The 24,419-nt window shown below is 37.7% G+C and overlaps 2 long non-coding RNA genes across 3 annotated transcripts in view; one reads left to right on the forward strand and one right to left on the reverse strand.

The window, feature by feature from the left end:
• Window positions 1-622: 622 nt before the first annotated feature.
• LOC140506687 (uncharacterized) lies at window positions 623-17,702 on the reverse strand. The gene is made up of 2 exons (XR_011968033.1): window positions 17,310-17,702; window positions 623-5,236 (listed from the first exon to the last, which is right to left on the reverse strand). It is a non-coding gene; the product is annotated as an uncharacterized lncRNA (long non-coding RNA).
• A 2,955-nt stretch (window positions 17,703-20,657) lies between these two features.
• LOC140506688 (uncharacterized) overlaps window positions 20,658-24,419 on the forward strand; it is a 109,700-nt gene continuing 105,938 nt past the window's right edge. For both annotated transcript variants that reach the window (XR_011968035.1, XR_011968034.1), the window contains exon 1: window positions 20,658-20,764. This is a non-coding gene — a long non-coding RNA (uncharacterized lncRNA). The remainder of the gene's footprint in view (window positions 20,765-24,419) is intronic.

Here is a 24,419-nt window from a genome sequence, read left to right on the forward strand (position 1 = left end):
AAATAACATGAAAAGGGTGAAAGTTAACGCATCCTGAAGAGAAAGCAGCATGTCAGTGGGGTCTCCTCTCCACAAGACCAAATGTTATTGAATATTTTTCTTCATCTGTATCAGTTAAAACAGCAGGCAAGAAAGCAGTGAGTGGGTGGGTTGTTCAAATTCCTGTAATACAGCAGAAAATGCCCTCCTGCTGCTAAAACAGAGGGAGAATAAGGAACAAATATCTAGCTAATTTTGACCAACCTTTAAAATTAAGCAGAAAGTGTTGCTTTATTCCTCCTTCCCTCTTCTTACTAATTTTCTGTTTTAACTTTCCACTCCATTTTGATTCTGTAGTCTCAGCTGACTATCGGTTATTGCCTCATTAATTATGAGAAAACATAATTATGACACATTATGTTAATTATAGTACTACTCAAACACCCCTAAGTTCTAACAGTGAACTTCCACTCTTTGCTGCACATTGGTCTGTAGTTACCTGCTCAGTGGGGACTTGTGACCTTTATCAGAGTTAGAGGCTCAAATTTGCTGTTTCAGCACTGAAGGCTTTTGGGTCTCAGGGGAAGGGAGTTTGGTACTTTTCTGGCAATTAGGTATGTAGTCCCAGGGCTGCAGTAAGTACTTAGTTTAATTTAGATGCATACTTTATTTGAAATCCAAATCATAGGCTGGAATTTTTCTTTAATTAAAAATTTTAGTTAAAGCAATTAAAAATGGCAAATGTTAAACAGGTAAAGGAGATACTTTTTTTTTTAAAGGGCAAGCTTTCTGCCCTATGTTCCCCCTCATTATATCCCTCCCTGCCTCCCCCCAAGAAATCAATATGTAGATGCAATTTGTTGGTTTTCTAATTAATCCTTAACTGCTAATCACACCATAATGTTATCTATAGATCTTTAATATCTGAATTTGGTCTTAGAATTATCCCTGTTCATTCCTTTTTCTTGTGTTAAGACATATCACCTTAAACCCCAGTTCCAGTCTTTTCTCTTTTGCATAAGTCTGCTTTGGCTCCCTAGATCCCTAAAACTGGGGTTTTGCCCCTGAGCCAAGACTTCATTCCTGGGGTCCCGTCACACCTTTCTGATTTCATACACTTGCCTGCCTGGCCCTCTACTCTTATTAGCTACTGGATTCTCCTCCTGCTGCTGCAGTACATTCATCTTCTGGGGTGCCCACTTTTCACTTACTACCTGTATCCATTCAATTTCCTTGTTACAACACTTTGAGTGGCTGGGCTTTGCTTCAGTTATCACCTGCTCTTTTCTCAGGTTTGTTTTGTCTTCAATTACCAACCATCCCTTCTAACTTTTCATCAACAGGGTCCCACCCCTTCCTGATTCCAGTCAAGCTGCACTCCCTATAGTTACAGTAAATGGCACCTAGGTGGTTCAATGGATAGAATGCAGGATTTACAGTGCTTAGGAGCAGCTAGGTGGCAGAGTGGATCGAACACCAGGTCCGGAATCAGGAAGAGCTGAATTCAAATCTAGCCTCAGACACTTAATAGCTGTGTGACCCTGGGCAAATCACTTAAGCTGAAGAAGGCAATGACAAACTATTCCAATATCTCTGCCAAGAAAAATCCAAATGGGGTCACAAAGAGTTGGACACAACTGAACAAGAATTATTATTAGTGATAGCTAACATTTATATAATGAACACTTTATATATATGAAATCATTTGATCCTCACAACAATTTTGTGAGGTAGGTCCTATTTTTATCATCATTTTAAATAAGAGGAAACTGAGACTGAAAGAGTTTGTGTGCCCAAGGCCACACAGATTGAAAAGTGTCAGAGGCAAAATGTGAACTTGGAACTTTGACACCAAGGCTAGCACTCTATCACTTAGTTGAATCTATAAATTGCCAACTCAAAAACTTGATGTCATAGAACCACAGGTTAAAAAACAAAACAAAACAAACCGAGACCAAAATTTACTGTCATAGAATCTCAGAATTGGAAGGGCTCTTGAAACCAGGAAAAATTCTAGGGTGAGTTATTAAATAGTCTGTTAGCAGCATGCAGTAAGGGAAAATGAAGATCGTTGATCTGATAGCAAGTAGTATTATTCTGAATGGGCATTTTTCCCAGAACCTGGTGGAAAACACATGGAAGGCAGGAGATCTAGGTTCTAGTTCTCTTTCCCCTTTCCCCCAAGGAGCTTTATGACTTTAGGAGAGTTAATTAACTTCTATGGTCTCAGCTTCCTCATCTGTCAAATGGGGATAATAATACACATTTTCTATATTTTCTAAGATTGTTTTGCAGAAGAAAATGAAATAATAGATGGAAAAACACTGAAAAAGCTGAAAGTACTATGTCAAAGGAAGGTATCAAATAGTTGTATCTAGCCTTACATTTAATATAATTGCATGCAAGCAGAATGCTATATGTTTTCTTTTCAATAAAACACCTGAAGAGATCAATTTAAAAAGGAAAAATGAAGCATTCCCCTCCCAGCATGGAGGTTAGCATAGAGTAATAAATGCTTGTTGATTGCCTAAAAAATCTTGTCTGGGATTTGCATTGAGACATTTGAAAAGCTTTTAGGTCAATGTGGAATATTTGATTTTTAATATTTTCTTTCCCTGATCATCCATACAAGGTTACAGAAGTTATTGAATAAAGTTCTATTTGTCTAGATCTGCTAAATACGGCAGTTTTCTTATTTCTTCCCACCAAACTTTTGAAGTACCCTACATCTTCAGCCTTCATCATTCAATTTGCCTATTAATAACTAATATTTACATTGCACTCAAAGATTTACAATACATTTTACATACATTTCATCTAATCCGTACAACAGCTTTATTCTGCAGGTGTTACTTATATTATTTTTCCCAGTATGTAAGTGAAATAATTGAGGCTTTCTACTTGTATGACCTTGGCCAAGTTTTTTGTCCTTACTTTTCTTATAAAAGTTAATGAGATGAATTACATAACCTTTGAGGTTATTTAGCTCTAGGTCTGTGATTCTTTTACTTGCTCAAAGTATAGGGTTCAGGATTTGAACCCAGAGTCTACTCTGATTTTATAGCCACAATGCCATGTCCCCCCCTAAAAGGCTAAGGAGAAAAGGTTTAAGGCTAAAAGATTTATAAGGTAATTGAATTATTTTACCTTGCTCTTACAGCTTCTTCTCTCTTTGGAATTGGTCTCTGAAGAAGATTAGGTTGGGTTTAATTATGTCTTAGGTAATGTTCCCAGAACTGGGTAGTTCCTTTAGGAAATGAATTTTCTTTTTATAATGAGTGTCCCAGTAAAGCTTCAGTCTAGGGTGATTTACGAAACATACTCATTCAGAAATAATGTATATGATGCAGATTACTTTAAAGTGTGTTTTGGGACCGCCTGAGAGTTCAGTTTACTTCTGAGGGACCTCAGCAGACACACCAGACAGGTTAAAATTAAATTTGACTGACACTTTAGACCTTTCTGTCTGGCACCTGCTTCCAGTTCTGAACAATTCCCAGGATATTAAGTTGCCTTTGCTTCTTTAACCATCCCACAGTCTCATTGGCTGCTGATTGCATGGAGCTAATCTCTTAAGAGTACCTAATCCTATCCATTTTAAAGTGTTTCTTGTGTGAAAATCAGTGTGTAAAGAAGAAACTCTTAACTCCAAAGCAGACAATGAAATGACTTGAATATTTCAAGTCTGGACCAAATAGGTAGAGCCTACCTTGAGTCTTTAAGCTACTGAACAGACATGGTAGTTCCCTGTGACCCTGTGTGTCAAGGAGCTGGTGGGGTTGACACATGTCATAGGTACAGAGTGTTGGTTAGCTATGGCCCTGGATCTCTTGATTTTGAATCAGTATTCTTGAACTCTGTCCTTTCATCTTTCCTCCTTCCCCTCTCCATCCTTTGGGTCTGGCATCCTTGATCCTCAGCTACTTTCCCTAAAATTGATTCCTAGTCTGGTAGTCTCTTCAACATTCCTGCCTGATCCTCCCTGGAATTTGGCATATGGTTACCCGCACCCTTACAGGGTTACACTTCCTGATAGGACACAGATGCCTGGACTACACAATGCCCCTCTCCTGATCTCAACGCCCCCCCACCCCATTCATCTGCAGTCAATCACCTTGCCCCTGTGGGTTGTTATTGCCCTGGTTCAGCTGACACTTTGCCGCCCTCTTCTGGCTTCTTCTAATAGGGTATCTCTGCCCTGGAGCATGGCATAAACGCTCATTTCAATGATTAGGATCTCTTGGGCTCATGAGATCATAGATCTAGTCCTCAAAGGGAGCTTGAAAGTCATCTGTCCTAAGCCTTCAATTGACAGATGAGGAAACTGAGGCCAAGAAAGGTTAAGGGACTTAGCTGTGGATTTGAACTTCAAAATCCCATTATTCCAAATTCAGCTTTCCACATTCATTTTCAAGCTGCCTCCCAAATCACAGTGGATGAAGGCGATATGAGCAGATAGTGCATTCAACTAAATTCATTCTTTAGAACAAGCTTTAGAGAGACAATATGGAATGGTAAATAGATTATGTACAGGGCAGCTAGGTGGTTCAGTGGGTATAGTGCTGGGCCTGGAGGCAGAAAGACCTGAGTTCAAATGTGGCTTCAGATACTTACTAGATGTGTCACCCTAGGTAAGTCATTTAACTCTGTCTCAGTTTCCTCTTCTGTAAAATAAGCTGGAGAAGGAAATGGTAAACCACTACAAGAAAATCCCAAATGGGGTCATGCAGAGTCAGACACGACTGAACAACAAAGATGATTATGTATGGGATTTAAAGTCACGAAGACATAAATTCAGGTTCCATTTTTTTTTTCTTATTAGCTGTGAGATCATGGACAAGTCAGTCTATCAGAGCCTCACTTGCAAAATGGGTATAATAATGGTACCAAATGCACATGTCTCCCAGAGTTGTTCTGAGGCTGAAATGACAGTGCCCGCAAACTGCTTTGCAGATTTTCAAGTCTTATCTAAATGTATGTCATCATCATACCATTTATAACCACCAAGTGTCTTTTAATATGGCACTTGCACAGAGGCCGAAGGTTAAATAAACCACACAGAGTAGAATAGAAGGCTCTCCCAGGGAGACTTTCTCTTTGTTCAGACTTCATGCTGTTTGGTGCTCTTTTCCGGGATTTCACAGCAAACACTCGTTCTCCCTCCTCAGTTCTTTGTTGGTATGTATGATCAGAGGCTTTGCGATTTGACCTCGGAGTCTGCTTTTACAGAAGTCTTTGTAAGCCCTCAATTCAATCTCTAAAAGTGGGGGGAAGGAAGAGATTTAACAATGTGCACAAGTGAATGTCAATAAATATGTCATCAGTTCATCTGCATATGGATTGGTTGTGGAGCACCTGTTTCTATGGAAACTGGTTGTTTAAAATATTCCACTTCCCAGCACTCTGAGAAGTCTGGTTAAACTTGAAAAACTCACAATAGAGTCACAGTGTACTTTCAGCCATGTTCCCATCAGATAATAAATCCCCCCCTCCCCAAACTGAGGAAGGTTCTTGATTTTTTCTGCTGCTTGTCTCTATCTCCATCTCCCAATCGCCCATTTTCAGGTTACTACTTTAGAAATATCACACTGCTTTGGACTTGCTTCCATTTTTAGCAATTGGAGCACTCTAGTGCAAAAGGCAACTGATTACATCTAGTGTTTAGTGGTGTTGGAATAACTTTTTTTTAAGAACAAGTTTAAACAAGTTTTAACTCAATGAACCTGGCCTTTTAAACGTCGCTAAATCATCTGTGTGGCTTTTTGGTTAGGAAGGTTTAATTGAAATTAGCTGACCTTGACTGGCTCATGTAGTTTCAGAATTAAAAAAAATAAAATAAAAGTACCTCAGAAAGAATTGCTTCAGTCTAACAATTAAAAGATAAAAGAGAAACCTGCTCCAGAAAAAAAGCCTGGTCAGAATGGAAGAAAGAGTGAGATAAAAGGAGTTTGGTTTGGAAAGGAAAGCTTTTATCTCCTGTTTTTGGCAGAGATGGAGGAATGCTGAGTATGGCACAAGCAGGCAACTGCATTTATTAAATGTTTATGCCAGTCATTGTGCTAAGTGCACAGCTGTGGTCCTTCACACAAAGAACTCACATGTTAATTAATCAATCAATAAGTATTATTAAGCCCCTACTATGTGCCAGGCAGAGAATCTTCTGATTTTAAGGGGCTTCCCCTTTGAAAAGGGGAGACACCATACATACATACAGGCTTGTAGGTAAGTATGTATACAAAACACATACAAAACAAAGCCAAAGTCATTTGAAGGGAGGGAAGAAGGGAAGGTACTAGTGTTGGGTGACCCAGAAAGGTTTCATGCAGGTCGTATTTAAGCTGAGTCTTATAGGAAGCCAAGAATTCCCAGGAGTGAAGTGAGGAGGAAGTGCCCACCAGGCATGAGGGGGACAACCAGGGTAAAGTCAAGGAAGGCAGAGGTGGAATGGCATGTGTGAGGAATATCAGAAACATGGAAGAAGGCTGGAAAGGCAGGGTGGAGTCAGATGGTAAAGAGCTTAAAATGCTAATCCGAGGAATTAATTTTTCATTATAGAGGTGCTTAGTGACCCCTGCAATTTGAATCAGCCCTGAAATTTAGGATACCACCTTGGTGGCTGCAGACCATATGGAGAACTGATTGGGTTGGGGAGAGACTTGAGACTGGAAAGTTGATGTTGCCTCAGAAATAGGGACATTTGCAAAAGGGATAACTTTTTTGAGAAAGATAATGGATTCTATTTTAGACATAGATCATTGGTTCTTTGAGAGACAGTAAGATTGTAATATATAATGTAGCAGGCTTAGAGTCAGGAAGACCTCGATCCCAATGCCATACATTTACTAGCTGTGTGATCCTATAAGATACCTAATCTCCCTCCACCTTAGTTTCCTTATAGAATAAAGTTTGGATTCCATGACCTCTAATGTTCCTTACAGTTTAAAAATCTGTGATTCTATGATGCTATGAGCTGATAGGGAGAGTAAAGAGAAAGGAAAAGAGGGTCCAGGATGGAACACCTACATTTAAGGGACATGACATGGATGAAGAGCTAACAAAAGAGAGAGAAATGGTCAGCTCTGTAAAAGCAGAATCAGGAGGCACCAGTGTTATGAAAACCCTGGGAGGAGGCATTATTTAGAAAGACAGTTGGTCAACAGTGTCAAATGCTACATAGAGGAAATGGAAGGAAGATGTTCCCGCCCATTTTGTGTTGTATAAACTGTCAGAATGAGTTGATGTCTTGGTTCATTTTGACAAATTGACTCTTGGTTTCTTGTTTCTTTTTTGTCCTCGGTTACAGCGGATGGCTTGCTGGGTTGCGGAAGGTGGTCAGGGAAGGTGTCTGTTTGGAAATTGTGATATAAAACTGAAAAGTCTCAATAAAAATTAAAACTTAAAAATAAAGAAAAACAGAAACTGTGCTGCAGAAAGGGGCCTAATTCAGATTATTCCAGAAAGAAACTGCTAACTATTCAGAAACTCCAAAAAGCTGAGGGGAATAGTCTTTTTTATCACTTCTTTCCTGTGTGTCCTTCCTCTTTTCAGGTCTGAGTTCTAAGATGGAATTTTTGTCCGTCAGCAGTGGGAAGAAATCTATTTGATTCTTGTTGTTAGAAGTTGACTTTGGGTTGTGGAAGACTAGCAGAGTTGCAGATTGGAAAGCAATATTAACAGGGAATAGTTCTTGAAAGTATGTTTCTTAAAAAAAAAGTCTGAAGTGCTTGGCTCTAGGCAACAAAATTGAATAAACACATACTTAAGACTATTTCCACTTAACATTTTTTGAGTACACTATACCTAAGACAACTTATTAGTTAGCATTCTTTTTGTTTGCACATTGCTGTACCTTTTTATTGTTTTCATTTTATATCTGTGTTTATTGTTCTGGTTTTACTTATTTATTTTGTATTGCTTCGTATTTTTTTATTCCTTTATATGTAACACTTTAATGTTATTTTAGTTTCCTGTTATATTAATACGTTATGTTTTTCTTCGGTCACTCACCAACTATAGGTTGTTTTGTATTCTTTTTTTTGACTCCTTAAAAATGTGTATCAAGAAAGAAAAGACCATTTAGGATCATAAGATTTAGTTAAAGGAGCTCCAAGAGATCACTTAATGAAATTCCTTCTTTTCACAGATGAGGAATTGAAGCCTAGGGAAATTAAATGGTTTGTCCAAGGTCTTATGGGTAGTAAGTACAAAGACAAATTGAATGAAAGTCTTTTGATAAAGAGTAAATTCAAACTCCTCTTTTTGGCATTTTAATCCCTTCAATTTTCTTAAGAATTTTGAATCTTGGAGGCCTCCTTCATTGGATCTTTCTCCAGTTCTGCCATCTGAATAACTCTTTGCTTAGCTCTAGAGTGGAAAGCCACTCCTTGCTGGCATGATGTATAACAGACATCATCTGATATCTTCCTGTTCTTAGGTTTATCATATGTAATTTCTCTTCATAAACCCTATGGCCCAGCCAAACTGGCCTCTGCCAATAGGAATTCATTTCCTATTTTTGTGCCTTTGTACAGGTGGCTCTCCATGTCTGGAATGTACTCCTTCTTTACCTATTAAAAGCCCAAATATTTTTCAAAACTCAGCTCCTAGTGTTTTTCTGTCCAAAACTATCTTGTAATTTATTTGTCAGTACTCTATGTTCTTATCCTTATTAGAATGTAACCTCGATCAGTACAGGAATTGTTTTATTTTTGTCTTTGAATCTCCAGTGCCTTGAATAATGCTTGATACGTATTGTTATTATTGTTTTGTGATTCACTGTTTTCAGTCTGGTCTGACTCTTCATGACTCTCAGCAAAGACACTGGAGTTGTTTGTCATTTCTTTTCCAGCTCACTTTACAGATTAAGAAACTGAGGCAAACAGTGTTAAGTGACTTGCCCAGGGTCATACTGCTATTTAGTTGAACTCAGATCCTCCTGACTCCAGGCCTACTGCTTTATCCACCACCCAGCTGCCCTAATAGGCATTTAATGTTTTATTTTTACGTGATCTTGTGACAAGACACTTTTCATCTCCTTCTTCTAGAGGCAGAAACTGAGATGCAAATACATGATTCAATGAGTCAATAAGTCTCATTCACCTCCTGTACTCTCATATGATTATCGCCCTAGTTCGGGGGCGTTCTTTATCTTAACTATTTCTATAGCCCCTTAATGCAACTTCCAACTTCCAGGCCCTCTAAACTATCTTCTACAAAGCTATCCATATAATCTTTCCAAAGTATGGCTGATTATATCAGTCCTTTGATCAGTCCTTTGAGAACATTCCAATTTCCTCCAAACACCTCCTTTGTACAAGGAAATATAGTAGGCACTGCCTATTAAGTGACAAAATGAAAAAGTAATCCTTGTCTGGACTTGAGTAGGGGGTAAGAAGAGGGGAGAGGATGGGAATATGAAAAGTAAACAGATTGAAAGTTGGAGGAGGAGGAGCCCAGAATGAAGAGGGTGGTGAATAAGCATTCATTTAACATCTGCTAAGTGCCAAGTACTAAGCAATTTACAAATACTATCTCATTTAATGTTTTCTCAGTTGCAGTCTTCCCATAGGAGAAGGCACATGCCTTGAGCCTTAAAGGAAACCAGGGATTCTAGGAGGTAGAGATGAGAAGAGTGAAGATTCTAGGCATGGATGACAGACTGAGCAAGGGCATGTAGGTGGGAAATGGATTGTCAGGAAACAGTCTGTTTTTCTAGATTGTAAAGTGGACTGAAGCTGGAAAAGTGGGTTCAAATCAAGGACTTTAAATGCTTAAGCTAAGGAATTTGTATCTCAATCAGTCTGTTATCCATGCCTAGAATGTGCACTCTTCTCATCTCTACCTCCTAGAATCCCTGGTTTCCTTTAAGGCTCAAGGCATGTGCCTTCTGCTATGGGAAGACTGCAACTGAGAAAATATTAAATGAGATAATATTTGTAAATTGCTTAGTATTTGGCACTTGGCAGATGTTAAATGAATGCTTATTCACCACCCTCTTCATTCTGGGCTCCTCCTCCTCCAACTTTCAATCTGTTTACTTTTCATATTCCCATCCTCTCCCCTTTTCTTACTCCCTGTTCAAGTCCAGGCAAGGATTACTTTTTCAATTTGTCACTTAATGAGTAGTGCCTGCTATCTTACCTTGTACAAAGGAAGTGTTCAATAGCTGTTTGGTAGGTTGGATTAATTTATGAATATTCATATACTTAAGATACTATCAGTCATTAATTCCATAAGATACTATTAGTCATTTCATTGTTGAATTAATTTTAAGTTTAGTGAATGAGAATGAGTATTGGGAGGATAGAAGGGCAAGAGTATTAATTTGCTTCCATGGGGGTACTGGCTCAGGGGATCACCACTGATGAAGGTGGTTATGCAATTCTCCAAGTAACATTATATCTGTTCCCTTTACCTAGAGAAGGATTGGGACTGTGATTCCTATGTCAACACTAATAACAAAAGACCAAAGAGCCACAGCAGTTCTGCAACTGCTGTTAACCCTAAAAAACCCAGAGAGCTCACACAGGTCATCAAAACCACAGTTAACTCTAATAAGCAAAATAAAACAAAACAAAAGAGAAAACAGCAAAAAAACTATTTTTTTTCCTTTGGAGGAAGCAAACTGGACACATGTGGGGGGGGGGGGGGAGAGTCTAGAAGGAGATCCTGCTTTAGTGTGGGTAAATCTCAATACTTATACCAGTGAGCTGTAGCCCCAGCAATGAGAGGTAGTACCAACAGTAAGCCAATTTTGATCCATAGCAGGACTTCATGACCAGGACATGGGTATTACAGGTACTGGTCCACATGCAGAGACCACCTGGTGCTGGTGTGAAACAAATGTGGGATTTTGCTGTGGCTGAGTGCATGCGCAGATGGAGCACAAAGGACTGTTGTTATGCCAAGCTTGCTGGGCCTTAGATCTGGAAAACAGGGTATCTCTTAATAGTAAAAAGAGAAAATTAAAAACAGAAGGTAGTCTTGGTGTGGGGATCCTGACACCTTCAAGGAGACACTAATTGTCATTAATAATTATAGCTAATATAGAGTCTGTAAGGTTTGCAAAGTGCTTTATTTATGTTCTCTCATTTGATCCCCTTAATAGCCCTGTGAGATAGGTGCTATTATAATCCACATTTTATAGTGGAATCCACATTATAGAGGAAACTAATGCTGGCAGAGGTTAAGAGATTCCATAGGGGAAGGGAATGAGCATTTATAGAGTGCTGACAATGTGCCAGGCACTGTCGTAAGTGCTTTACAATTATTATCTTGTTTGATCCTCCAAAAAACTCTGGAAGGTAGGTAATATTTTTAGCCTCATTTTATGGATGAAAAAACTGAGGCAGTGGTTAAGTGACTTGCCTAGGGTCACCCTACTAGTGTCTGAGGCAGGATTTGAACTCAGGTTTTCTTGACTCCAAGTCCTGTACTCTATCCACTGAACCATGTAACGGTTACACACACACACACACATATACATACACATACATATATATGTATATATTGTCTACGTGTGTGTGTGTGTGTGTGTATTTCTATATCAATCCAGGTCTTTCTGAGGTTACCCAATTGTTTCAGGTATTAATATCAATCAATAAATATAGTAATATTATAATAAATAATATAACTAAGTAAAAAATAAATATTAATCTTCTGGCAGACCAGGATGCTTCTCTGATCTTGCTTTTCTTACATATTTTTGGAATTTCTTGTCTTGCTAGGTTTTTTTACCCTCTTTTCATTATCTCTATCAAGTAACAAACAAAAACTTAAGGAGGAGGACTGGAAATGGCCTAGTTAAAGGAGAAGGCAACTTTTGAAGAGAAGTCGTACCTGCATTTTAAAGCCAAGGTCTAAGCATTACATTTTTATTATAACTCTCTTCTCTGAGTTAAAGATATTAGAAAAAGAATAGTAAATGAACAAGATTGTAACAAAGAAGTACAAAAGAAGACTGAAAGCACTCCCTCAGCTTCTTCGGCTTCCAAGTTCAACAAAAAACCTTCTGAATATATTTTTCAAGTGAAATGAGACTTCTTCATTCTCATGCTTCCCAAGCAATAACCATATTATGAGGAAGTATATGTTACTATATTGATGCAACATAATTATTTATAGAAAATGTATTATTTCTTAGAAAATTATGCTCCTATTACATGATTTTATTGAGTATTTTTTGGAATACTTTCCAGCACAAGAACCACCTTTTACATGAAAACCTTTCTTGATCCCTCCCAATCGTGAGATTTCTCTCTAATTACCTAATATTTCTTTTCTTTCTATTTATTCTCTATCGAGGTACTTATTTTCTTTCCTATTAGGATATAAGCACCTTTGAGAGTGGGATTATTTCATTCTCTGTATTTGTATCTTTACTGCCTAGCATAGTACTGGGCGTATTGCCTGCCTTTGTGATTAATTAAAAAGAAGTCATAGTTCAAATTATTTTGACCCTGAAATTATAACACTAGTTATGGGAAAATATTTTTGAATTTACAAAATAACATCACCCATATGTAACTTTTCAGCAACATATCATTAGGTAAAGGGAGATGAAACTGCATACAAAAATCCAAACTTACAGAAATAATTGCATTAGAGAGAAATATTTATATACAAGTAACAATATGACAAAGGAAGACTTGTCTATAAAAATAGCTTGATAGCAAGAGGAAGCTCTTCTAGAGCTAATGAAATATGATTAGGTTTATAAACATTAGACTTTTACTAAACTTTATAGGATCCCATCTGTGTAAAGTGAGACGTTCATTTAGGAATAAACTACTCTTTTTCTGGTCTCTCACCAGCAGATGGAGCTCTTTCTAAATCTATCTGAACAACTTCTAGCCAGTGCTAATGTCTCTTTTATGAATATTATAAGGTTAATCTACTGTCAGCCTGCTTAAAAAAAAAAAAATCAACAAATAAGTTGTGACTGTGGTTATGTGGTTAATGTAAAATGGTAGTCTTCAGCCATCTTACTGACAAAACTGGGTCCTTGTCAGGGTCACACATCTCTTGGTTTCATAGATGCTAACATTTAGGGTTTCTGGGGAAAGAACCAGTTGTTTCTCTGCATTTTTTCCTAGCATCCAGCAGGCATGGTTGGTGCTTGTTGACTGATGGCTTTGAAACATGCAAGTGTTTCGAACTGCCTCCAGGATTTCCTACCTTGAAATGAGATCCCTTGCTGTTTCCACTGTGCTTACTACTCATTTAACTTAAAATTTGTGTGTCTCTCTCTTAAATGAACATCACATTCTGGATCATTGCTCATTTTGTTTGAAGTGCTAAGAAAACTTATAGAATATTCTTCCATCTGTTCCTTTGATGATCATTTTAAACGCTCTAACAAATCCCCAACTAAATGTTGTGAGAAGGATAGATGGACCTTGGTTTCCAAGATGGTGTAGTTTAGTTGGTAAGACAAGGCATACATACACACATGAATTAATCAGAGAATGTTTAGTTTAGAAATTGTTGGAGAGATAGAGTGGTAGAATGTGGTAGAATTCAAATCTGAGTTTGAATCACCTCATTGTAAGCAAGTCACTTAATCCTGTTTGCCTCAGTTTCCCCATCTATAAAATGAACTGGAGAAGGAAAGAGCAAACCATTCATGTATTTTTACCATGAAGTCAGACATGACAGAAATTTATGAATAGCAGGGGATGATAGTTGGATTGGATCAAGGATTTATGTAGATATTGAAGAGATCTACTTCTCTATAAGAGACTGGGTAAGTCTCTGGAGATGGTAAGGGATCATGACAGGAGAAGAATAGGAGAAGAGGGTAGGCACTGCTTTTTATTTCATCTCTATATTCACAGTGCCTAGCACAATGCCTTGCATATAAATGATGTTTACTAAATATGGGGCAGCTAGGTGGCACAGTGGATAGAGCACCAATCCTGGAATCACCAAGGCTCATCTTCCTGATTTCAAATCCAGCCTCAGATACTTACTAGCTATATGACCCTGAGCAAGTCATTTAACCCTGTTTGCCTCAGTTTCCTTATGTGAAAAAATGAGCTGGAGAAGGAAATGGCTAGCTACTTCAGTATCTTTGCCAAGAAAACCCTCAGTGGAGTTACAGAGTTAGACACCACTGAAAGGACTGAACAACAACCACTGCCCTTAGGAACACCACATCCTAAGAGCTAAAAATAAAAATTGGTAGTAGGTAGTCTAGAACTATGAACTATGTTCTGCAACAGCCTTGGGTACATTGTAGAAACACCTCCAACCCAACAGAGAGCAGCATACTGCTAGAGAACATAAGCTGCCCTACAGCCTCAATGATATTTCCCTGCTTACACATACACGTTAGTCACATAGGTTCTCTGCTCATGTTTTTTTTTTTTTTTATAGTTGTTCCTTTATCATGTGTGTGTCCTTTATTGATGGCAGAAGAGGGAAATATACCTCATGTGCAAAGGAGGACCATTCTTTTTCCACTTAGAAACTTTTAGAGTTGAAAGGGACCTCATGATTCATCTAGTCCAATCAGTACCCAAAAAGAATCCCCCCAGTGAAATGCTTGACAAGGAGTCATCAAGTTTCCTGAAGGTGATTTCTGCCTTTGGAAGGCTGTAACTTTTAGAAAATATTTCCTTACATCAGGCTTAATCTTCCCCTTCTCATCTTCTACCCATCACTCCTGGTTCTGCCTTCTGTGGCCAGAGCAAATTAAATCTCTCTTCCACGTGATAATCCTTCAACTACTTGAATAAAGTAATCATGTTCCCCATGAGTCTTCTCTTATTCAGTCTAAACTGCTGAAGTTCTTTCAATCTAACCTATATGACATGGTTTCAAAGCTTTTCACCATATAGGTTGATTTCTACAAGTTTAACATTGTTCTTCCTAAACTGGAATTGGACAGTTTCCAGATGTTGTCTGAATACAAAAAAATACAGAATACATTCAAACTACAGAAGTACTATCATATCCTTCTTTCCAGAAGCTCTGTCTCTTTTAATGTAGCCAGTCAAACTCCCTGGTCCATTGTTTAAAGGCAGTTCTCTTCCCTTTTCTGAAAATCAGGTCACTTGCCCTTTTCCAGTCCTGTGGTGTCTTTCTTGTTTTTGATCTTTTAAATATTAATGACTGAAGCTTAGCAACCACATCTGCCAATCTTTTCTTCACCATCAGTTGTAGTTTTTTCTGGGTTTGTGACCTGAATTTATCAAACACACCTTTTACTAGTTACTTACTTTTCTGGAGTATCACCTCCATTATCCTACCTAGTCTTTCTCTGAGGCCACTGAGATTTTCTTTCTCAAATTCTAAAAAATACATGTAACTATGTTTGTCTTTCTTTTCCTCTATCATAAATTCTAGGAGGGAGCAATAATGCCCCTGCATTGTTCCCATAATTTCCACCCCAATAATCACTTCCTCCAATAATCAGATCCAGTATAGAATTTTCCCCGATTTTGTTCACCTACCTTTTGAAGGATGAAATTAACACTGAAGCAAGTAAGTAAGTTATTAGCTACCATGCTTTTGGCAGAAAAACAGAGTTCCAGCAGATATCTGGATAACTGAAGTCACTCATAACTACTATAAGTTATACCTATCCATAATCATGGATTTCAGTTCTCCTAGTATCAGCCATATCTCTTATGGTTTTCATCCCTCTAAGTATCAGTGATATTTAGGAAGTTACATTCTCATCTTTGAATTAGTCCCTCTAATTCCTTCTGCTTTTATCTCATACTTTGTCCATTTACATATACACAGAGGGGTGGTGTGTGTTGCTGCTCATGTAAGTTACAGGGTGGAATAAATATATATCTGTATATCTATATCTATATATCTATCTATCTATCTATCTATCTATCTATCTATCTATCTATCTAGAGAGAGAGAGAGAGAGAGAGAGAGACTGTCTCCTTGAGGACAACAATTATCTTTACCTATTTTTATATTTCCTATGCTCAACTCCATGCCTGGCATATAGTAGGCACTTAATAAATGTTTGTTAACTGACCTCTGCCCACCCTTCTCCAAGGAAGATTTTGCTCCTAGGAGGGGAAGCAAGAGATTGTGATTACTATCTCTATTCTGATGATTCTTAGATCAATTACCCTGTCCCAGACTCTCTGCTGATCTTCAATCTTACCTCTCCAACCACCTTTCAGATCTCTCAAGCTGTAAGTCAAATCTATGTCTTAAACATGACATGTCAGAAACAGACTCATTATCTTTCCCCCTAAATTCTCCCCCCCTTCTAAGTTTCCTCTTACTATAGAGGGTAGCACCATCTTCACAGTTCCTTAGGCTTGTAATCTAAGTGTCATCTTGGACTCCTCACTATTTCATACCTCTCATATCCAGTCTGTTGCCAGGGCCTGTTGTTTTCACCTTGGAAATATCTCTCTAATATACCCCCTTTTCTCCTTTGACCCTGCCCTGGAGTGGCAGGCCTTCCCCATCTCATACCTTCTGCAGTAACCTGCTAGTGGACCTGTCTGACTCAAATCTCTCCCCATTCCAATCCATCTTCCATTCAGTCAACAAAGTGATTTTCCCAAGTGACAATGTCATCCCTGTACTCCTTAAACTCCTTTGGCTTCCTACAATTGCCTTCAGGATCAAATACAAAATCCTCTGTTTGGCATGTAGAAGCCTTCCTAACCTAATCCTTTCCTATCTATCCAGTATCCCTTACCTTACTCCCCATCCCCACCATGTACTCTGATTCAGTGACACTGGCCTCTTTGTTGCTCCTCAAACAAGACATTTCATCTCTCAGCTCCAGTCACTTTCTTCCACATCTCCAAGCCTTCTCTGCCTCCTTATCTCTACCTCCTGGCTTCCTTTAAGCACTAACTAAAATTTTATCTTCTACAAGAAGTTTTTCCCAACTCCTGTTAATTATAGTACCTTCCTTCCTTAACGATTTCCTATTCATCCTGTATATAGCTTGTTTGCACAAATTTGTTTTCTTCCAATCCCCCTCACGTTAAACTGTGAATCCCCTGAGAACAAAGGTTGTCTTTTGCCTCTTTTTGTGTCCTTGGAGTTTAGCACAAGGTCTGGCACATAGTAGATGCTTAGTAAAAAGTTTAATGACTGACTGATTGACTGAAACTGAGCTCCGGATTTCTATACCTTACCAGGGAAGAGTGACCCAAGCTTCGTATACAAAGCTTGGCTCCCTTCTCACCAAATGTGCCAGTTCCACAAACACCACTTGTAGCAAATAGGAAATAAGCCCATTTATCCATGCTGATAGCAAACAGAGATCATAGCAGGTATACAGATGAGAATATGTCAGTCATAAATCAGCTCAACCAAAAGAAAGAGTTCTATCTTACCCAAGAGGAAATTCCTTGAAGTTACTGTATCTAGTGCAGTAAACTGGGGATTGGGGACATGATCAAAGTGCTGGCTCTCTATGCCTTGGCCTCTTCCATTTGGGGCCCTTTCCCTGAAGAGAACTTATCTTTTTTCTGGAAGCAGAAGACTAGGATCTCTGTTCTCTCAAGCTTTCTTCAAGTGTGGCAGTTGAGTAATCAGTCTCCACCAATGAGAAATCTTATGCAGATTAGCTTTGATCCTCAGGTTATATAAACTTTTGAGATTTACTATTCCTTCCTTTCTTGGTTTTTGTCTCCTTTGACCTCAACATTTTAGTTTCTATTCTTCCTTCATTGTAGCTACTATCTTTATTAATCTGGTTTGATTGCTATCTGTGGGTAGCTTTCTCCTTTCACTATTATGTTTGGTTTAAAGTTATTTTGATTACATCTGAATGACACTTGGGTTGTGCCAAGGGTCTTTCCTTTCTCTCTTTGAAGTTATGCTTCAGAAATCCAAATGCCATTCTCATGAAGCACCTCCTTAGCCAGATATTCACTTCCCAAATCATGTTTTCTCCTTTGTATGTCTTGCTGATACCAGTAAAGAACACATAATCTATGCCAGGGGTAGAGAACCTGCAGCCTTGAGGCTATGTGTGGCTTTCTGACTTCAACCTTTTGAATGAATCCAAGTTTTACAGAACAAATCCTTTAGGGATTTGTTCTGTGAAATTTGGATTCAGTCAAAGGGCTGCAAATGAGGACTTAGAGGGCCACATGTAGCCTCAAAGCCACAGGTTCCCCACCCCTGATATATCCTTATGGTCTTTAGTATCTTGCCCAAGATTTCATAAAATTCGCTATATTTTTCAGGGTTTTTCTTTTTTCTCTGTTAAGTATCATACGACTCCCAACAACTCGGAAGTATTCATTCATTTTTTAAGTCTCACAAATGTGTCCCATAGAAAGAATAGAGTTCTCTATTGTTTTGAGGTTAAAGAATAGTTGCCTGGGCATTCCTGAAGAATGATCAAACTGATAACCTCTACTTTGTCTATTCTTATTAGATCTTCTCCTACCGGATAGCTTGGGGGCTCTATTATATCTTCCTTGAAAGACAAATACCAGTTTCCCCCAGGCTATTCAACTTCCTCAACTTCAAAAAAGAACTTCGAATTTTTTGTTTAGGTCCAAGTATACATTTCTTCTTTTCTTTCCCTTTGTCCTTTGTGTGACATTCTTCAACTTTTCAATTTCTTGTTTCACTCCCATCAATCTATTCCCAATACCCCAATTTCAGTTTTTGGGGTTTTTTGTGCGTATTTTTTTAAGGAACATTTTGGTGGCCCCAGTAATGAGGACTATGATGAGAAATTCCCTGTCTCCATTTTTCTATTCCTCTGGTAGGAGAACAGCCTACATTTGAAATAGAATAGTTGCTAGGACAAAAATGAAAACCTTAACACTCAGTGCAAGTCAGTGCAAAATTCACTATATTCTCCATATTGACTGAAATTTTAGTCTTATTTTATTGAACTACCAGTGAGTATTTACTCCTCAAACCTAGGTCATTAAGACCTTTACAGATGATTATCACTGCTGAATAGCCTGAAATCCACACCAGTTTCCCTTTCTTAGTCTTAAAGCCACAGATCCACTTCACTCCAGTATCTAGTCACACAAACCTATTTCACTCAATTGTCTTACCCACCAATACACTTTAATTTAATTTACCTGCCAATTTGTTCCACTTACCTTTGTTTTTCATAACTTTTCAACTGTTTTCTCCTTTTACTTATCATTAAGTCATTCTTCTAATTTACTTTACTGTTGATTAAATTTCTTTGTTTTATTTCAAAGAAATGGATTTCTTTCTTTTGTTTGTTTTTATATGTCCTCTGGATGGCTCATGAGAGTAAATAATCAGTAGGGAACCTCTGAACTGTAGTTTTGAGAAGATATTAATCTACAGAATGTCTCAACTTGGGGTAGCTTTTTTATTTGGAGGTAGGTAGGGATCTGCATTAAGAAGTGTTAGCCCTTATATTTTAAGATTTTCATGGAAGATGGAATGGCCAGTATTCCTTTCTTCTTAAATTCATATATTTCCATGCTGTATTTATTAACTTGGTGTTTGTACTTTCTCTATCACTACAGATCACAACACATTTATGTCTCCTAATCTTTATGGTTCTTGATCATATCCTTCCATATATCCTTCATTAAAAGATCTACCTACCCATATCCTGGAAGTCTTTTAACAATCCACTTTTTCCTACTTGGAGCCAAATCCCTCAAATTTCTTTGATTCTAGATATTCCACCTTTTCCAGACAATTCCAGACATTAATTTATAATGTTCATAGGATAGTGGAAGGAGCACTTTTCTTGGAGTCATGAGTGACCTGAGTTTATATCCTGGCCATGACACTTATGTTGTAGTATGACTTTTGGCAAATCATGTTTGAGACACAATATATTTATTTGTAATATGAGACAATGCTACTTGCAATACCAACCTACTTAGTTGTTGTATATGGGGAAATTTTTCAAACCTTACAGTGTTATAAAAATGGAGGAAATAGTTCCAACTTTAAGGCAATATGTAAGAAAATGTAAGATAATATGGTACATGCTATGTATGAAAGTGCTAAAGGAGTTCAGATTAAATGGAAGATCATTTTTGTTCATGGGAAGCCTGGGAAAGGTTTATGGGAGAAATTAATTTTGAAGTGGGCTCCATGAATTAAAGGTGGATCTTCCTCCTTTTCAGACTTCACTTAACCCTCTATCCCTTTCTTATGAACGTATTGTATATTTTGTACTACTGTTATTTGCATATGTCCTATTTACCTATTTACCATATTTAATGTATATGTTCCATGAAGTTTTTCTTAGAACCTAGTTCAGTGTTTGCATATAGCTGGTGCTCAGGCAGTATTTATTGAACTGAATTGTTAAAAGCCATCTGATTTATCAGGTGAGATCTTTTAAAATGGGGAATCCTGAAAAAATGTTAGTGCTATTTTCAGTTTGAACAGGTTAAAAAATGCATTATGATTTTTGGGACACCCTGTATATTTCACTATGCCCCATTAAACCATTCATTACATTTTAAATTTATTTGTTGCAGTTTTTTTATAGAATCATAGATTTAAAACTGGAAGAGAGGCCACCTGATCCAACCTCCTTATTTTATAGATGAGGAAACTGAGGTGCAGAGAAGTGAAATACTTTGACAAAAGTCATACAGGTAGTAGGTAACAGGCAGGATTTGAACTCAGGTTCTCTGACTTCAAAGTCAGGGCTTTCTCCATTATATCTGATTGCTTTTCCCCTACTAGTTGTATTTCTGACCCTACAGACTCCACTACCATGACTCATCTCTCTTTCATCCATGAACTTCCTTCAGTGCCTGGAGTCTTCTCATCCTGGAATATCACTCCACCATGCCAGCCTCTTTCTCCCATGGTGAGTTACTTCTGGGGCCTCCATTCTGGGGACCAGTCCTGGCTATCCATATTTCACTTCCTTCTCAGGTGTCCTACTGAGTCTTTGCTACCATGACTCAACAGTATTTTCATCCTGGAGCTTTCCTCAAAACTTAGGGCCTCCTCACCCTTTTCTCTCATTGGTGAATTCCTTGCCTACCTAGCTGCCCACCTTGTCTGTCATTCATTATGAGAGGTTCAATGGTGTAGTGGTTGGAATATTGGAGTTAGTGTCATGAAGACCTAGGTTTAACATTCATTTTTAAATTTTGAGTTCCAAATTCTTTTCCTCCCCTCTTGCTCCTCCTTCACCCATTACAGCAAGTAATATGATATCCATGATACATGAGAAGATATAGAAAAGATATTTTCATATTAGCTATGTTGCAAAAAGAAGAAAAATAATAAAGTGAAAAAAGATTCTTCATTCTGCACCCAGAGTTCATCAGTTCCCTCTCTGGAGGTAGTTAGCATTTTTCATGATCAGGTTTTTGCAATGGGAAGGCCTATGTTTAAATCCTACCTCTGACATACTTGCAAGGTATGTGACCATGGTCAAATTTCCTCATCTGTGAAATGAGAATAAAAATGTTGATTGCATTTACAGAGTTGTGAGGCTCAGATGATATAATGTATGTTTTGTGAAGACAAGGCATTTTATAAATACCAGTTATTATTAGACCATATTTAACATGGGCCTTGTCTCTTAACACATCTGATTTGTGCTACCATTGAGTGATTTCCATTATAGCAGGTTGTAGTGTTGCAAGTTTAAGAAGCCAGTTGCAGCTAAATGTCAAAGTTGATAGAAGGCCAGTGTGTAGTCAAGGAGACTCATCTTCCTTCATATGTGGCCTCAGATACTTCCTAGCAGTGTGACCCTGGGCAAGTCACTTAACCCTGTTTGCTTCAGTTTCCTCATCTGTATCATGGGCTGGGGAAGGAAATGGCAAACCACTCCAGTATCTCTGCTAAAACAAACAAACCCAAATGGGGGCTCAATGCAACTGAAAATGACTGAACAGCAACAATTGAGGTGGGAGCAAATGTATGAACTAACAAGTGAGAAAGGAGTCCTTGATGGAAAGCCAGACTATTCTAGTAATGGCAAAGAGAATCAAGTTGCAAAAAGATCATATTTTATACTGGAAACCTTGAAAGTTTCTTCAAAGTTTTTGTTATTAAAAACCTCAATTCTAAAGGCAATTTTTTAAAAACATTTTTTCAGCTGATGCTCCGTTTGCTCTAGCAAGCATTACTATGGAATATGAAAATCATAGATAACAATTGTGTATAGCTGATGATCTTTGAGGATTAAATCTCTTATTATTTATCTGGACTCTTGGTCTCCAGAAATTCATGAATATCATCTATCTGTGATTGATGTTCTTCTTTTTCCCCATCTGGACAGCAAAAGAATGTCTATTAAAGAAGTCCCTGTCAAAGTGAACCATGGCTATATTCATTAGAAAACAGACAGTAAAAATGGATCAGGCATAAATATGTTTTGCATATCACAAAAGACACCTAAATTAAAGAAAGCTCTGGGAAAGAAGATAGCCATTTTTCAATTATATGTGACCAATGTGGCATTTTTGATATCCTTGTGGGTAAAAAAGGAAGGTCCAGAAATGCCACTCTGCCTAGTGAAGTGGGAACAAATCTTTTCAAATTGGCATCGCGTCCTCGTAGCCCCGACGGCTGTCAGAACAACCAGTCCTTGATTCCTCTCTCTATATGTGCAGTTACCCAAAATTCACCTCATTAACTATAATGCTTTTATATTTATGCACTTGAATATCAACTGGAAAATGAGGTCTAAACATTAAAAAAATCCATTTGCCATGATTTCATCAGGTTGTTTCGTGGAGTCCATTTATCATACAGGCAAAGCAACAAAGTCAACAAAGTGACACATTTCTGTATTATTGGGCAACTTCATGAAGAAGAGATGAAATGACATTTGTGAACTTGATTTCTCAGGGTGACAAGTTAATATGTGGGTGACATGCCTAAACGAAATATATTTCATCTGGAGAAGTAAAGTATCTAAAAATTGAAGAAAACTAGAAAACCTTTTCCTTAATTAAATAAGTTGATTTATGTAATCTTTTATTTTGTTTTAAAAAATTACCTACAAAGTTACATTAGAATCAACCAGTCTACTATCAGTTGTAATGTACAGAACATCTGAAGTGGGGAGAAAGAAGAACCTCTATGCACTCTGAATTTTATTTACTTAAAGTTTCATTTCTTATCAGTTTCAGCCCCAGGAAGAGTTATGAAATGAGAACTGTCATAAATCCTACAAAAGTTTTGTTCTTACATGAAATGCAAAGGTTGAATGCGCATAAGCATTACAGAGCAATGAGCCAAAAAGAAGGAATCAAATCAAAAGATACTTTTTTAAAAAACAATTATTATTCCCAAGAACAGCTATGCTTAAATATGGAGAAATATTAGGAGGAAAAATTGTATGTTCTTGTCTTCTCTTAGGAAGTTTTTTATAATCTGGTAAAGGAGTGTGACCTATTGGAAAGAACTTTGATCTGTGCAAAGGAAGTGTTGGATTCAAATCTGACCTCTGACACTGTGTTACCTTGAGCAAACCACTTAATTCCTCTTCTGTAAAATGAGGTGGCTGTTTCCTTCTAGCTCTAAGTCTATCATCCTATGATTCTATGACCTCTTGCCTGGACTATTGCAATGGCCTCCTAGTTGGTTTGCTTGCCTCACATCTCTCCATACTCTGATCCATCCTCTATCCAACTGTCAAAGTCATTTTCCTTCAGTGCAACTTTGATCACGTCACTCCTATTCAATAAACTTCAATGGATGTTTTATCACCTCCAGGATAAAGTATAAACACTGGTTTTTAATGCTCTTTACAACTTGACTTCTGCCTATCTTCCCAGGCCCATTATGTTACTTCCCTTCCCACACATTAAAGTTCAGCCCAATTGGCCTTCTCTATATTCCTTATCCACTTCCCTTCTTCTAACTTTATGCTTTTGCACTTGCTCCCTCCTACCTGGAATGCCACTTCTCCTTACCTCTTCACAATGAATTTCTCTCTTCATTCTAGACACAGCTCACATGCCATCTTTTACACAAAGCATTTCTTGATCCTCTCAACTGCTGGTGTAACCTCATTCCCAAACTATCTTGTAATAAGACCTTGTAATTATTCTGAATATATTTATTATGTCTATGATCATATATGTGCATGTTATGTTATATAACATTATATATGTACATGTCCTCTAATAGAATGAAAGATCCTTGAGAACAGAGTCCTATACCTAGCAGAACACCTGGTACATAATAAATATTGCTTGATTTCATGTGCAAAATATTGAATTAAATTACATTAAAACCTAATATTATGCCTGTGGCCATTTTTCTCTTTTCTCTCTGTCTTCCATCTCTAGCTTATGCTTTCACATTCCCTTTACCATATATAAAAAGTCCCTGATTGTAGTTGTACTCATTTTTAGAGGGTCTTACATTACCCATTACTGTAATACAGGTGCCCTGTCTGTAATATTTGTTGCTATTGTGTTGTTTCAGTTTTGTCTGATTCTTTGTCAGATACCCCATTTGTGGCTTTTCTTGGCAAAGATACTGTAGTCATT

Source organism: Notamacropus eugenii, chromosome 5 (genome assembly GCF_028372415.1).
Source record: "Notamacropus eugenii isolate mMacEug1 chromosome 5, mMacEug1.pri_v2, whole genome shotgun sequence".
Taxonomy (NCBI): Eukaryota; Metazoa; Chordata; class Mammalia; order Diprotodontia; family Macropodidae; genus Notamacropus; species Notamacropus eugenii.